Genomic DNA, 2,230 nt, shown 5'->3' with positions numbered 1-2,230 from the left:
TTTTCTGTCTAGTGGGAGGCATATTTCTAAGTATCATATTTATCAAAAGAGCTCTGCAAAACAAGGGCCAGAATTACTCTTTTGATGGTTCCCTCTCTAACTACAACCACAATAAATTTTGTGAGAAAGAATGCTCAACTGGGGACCTTTTATGTTAAAGCCGAGAACCGGGGTTCAGACATTGTCACTTGCAAACCTCCACCAGTTGGGCTGTTTTTCCCCCCTCCTTCCCCTTCCCTGGGCAGAAAGCTCACATCTGGTCTCACTTGCAAGGCTGGTCCTGGGCTCCCAGGGGCTCCATATTTCCCCCCCTATAACTTTAAATCAGAGGAGCATTTCAGTAAATCACAGGGAACACTTATTTATTGGACATAGTTTTGGGTCTCTTAAAGCATGGAAAATAAATTTAATGGAGCATTCAGAGCATTTCTCCAATCTTTTGAGGGATTACTTGGGGAATTTGTCAACTGCGCCAAGCCCAGCAGCCTGATCCAGAGAGATGGGAAGGAAATGATGGGAGAATCCTCACAGAGCGCCCAGGTGGGTCCTAAATCACCCCAGGAAAGATTAATACAAGGGACCCAGTTGCCAGCCAGGTTGATTGGCAGCTACACCGTTTATTTAATAAACTATCATTTCAGCTGGAGGGTGACTTTAATCTGAATTACATTTTGTTTTTGTCATCCACTCTTGCCAAGTAATTTATGGAATACCGTAGATGCTTCTTAACCTCAAACGGCAAGGCAGGGAGGTAGAGATGGGGGCTGGGGAAAGGAACAAAGAAAAACCTCAAGAGAGCCGAGGGAAGGGAGCAGCTCGGGGGGATATTTATATATTGTTTAGTCTCACATTAGCTCCTTAATATTAGCTATTATTATTATATTAATATTGTCCCATTGGTGACAACCTTGAGGTGAATGGGAGCAGGTCAGAGCAGGACAGGTGGAGAGAGGTAAGGATCCCTGGCACTCCACCTCAGACTGGGCAAGGTACATAGCTATTGGGGTGCCACCTTCCTAGGGCATGGTGTGGTTTAGGGCTGTTGGGCATCACGCTGATAATGGCCTCATCTGGGGAAACCTAAAGGAGTTGATTGTTCATAATCAAGGGAGAGGCCTGGATTATGAAGTTTGAATTTCCTGGAGTGGATTGGACTGATGAATGCGTGGAGAAAGGTCTCCACGGGAAAGGCAGTCTTCCCTGTTGGGTGGACGAGCTTCATTTTTGGTGCTCTTGAGTGTGAAATGGGGGGGGGGGGTGGGCTGGTCCCTCTTCCCTGAGGGAAGTCAGTGGGGAGGAGGATCTGGGGCCTTAGGAACCTGGGGCCTTGATGTTCCAAGTAGGAGAGTGTTTCTTTAGGCGAGGAAGACGGTAGGCTGGCTGCTGATGGAACCTTCAGGAGGATGTGTGTCCCCTTCAGATGGGAGCTGCTGGAAGAACAAAGGGCTGTTCATGAGGGCAGATAGGTTCTGTTTCTGGAGGCAGGGTAACAATGACATTATTGTGGCAGTTATTAGTTTTAGCTGCAACAGCAACCGCACCCTTCCCCTGAGGCCTTGTGGGCCTTTACCTTCTGACTTGCCCTCATCTCAGTCTCTCATAAGAAGGAAGAGGTCAGGCATTCTTGTTTTGAGGTTAAGATGGGTGAAGTGAGGCGCGAGTTGGACTGGAAAAAGGAGCAAAGGTGGATGGAGATGCTTAGGCCCCAGGGTTCCAGCCTTCATGCCCTTAGGATGCCCAAGGGCTAGAGAAAATTCTGCTCCAGATGCCAGTTTTCTTGGAGTTTCTGTGATGTCTTGGGGAGAGAAGTTTTCTATTTCCCATCTTCAGATATGAGCTCTTACTACTTTGAGACAGCCTCCCCCCCTCACTTCTTCATTCTTTGCCTTTTCAGCCTGTGCATACCAGTCCTTGCCTGGGACCTACTGGTAGTCATGGATGAAGGGCTGAGAGTGGGGGAACTCTCAGGGACCGCTGAGGGGGTGGCTGCAGGGACAGGGAGGGTTGATGGGGAGGCAGGGTGACCGGAATAGCAGGTGAATGCTGTACCCATTACCACTCTCTCCAGACTCAAAGTATAGCCCAGTTGGGATCTCTGTCTGCCCCTGACTATCAGTGGGGTAAATTCAGATGGGTTGTTAGGTGTGGCTATGGAGTTTAGAAAATTACAGGGATAGGGCTTCACTGGTCAGCGAGGGCCTAAACCTTGACCTTCATATGACTTCTCACT

This window comes from Miniopterus schreibersii, assembly GCF_964146895.1.
Source record: "Miniopterus schreibersii genome assembly, chromosome: 2".
NCBI lineage: Eukaryota > Metazoa > Chordata > Mammalia > Chiroptera > Miniopteridae > Miniopterus > Miniopterus schreibersii.
This window is presented reverse-complemented; position numbering follows the sequence as displayed.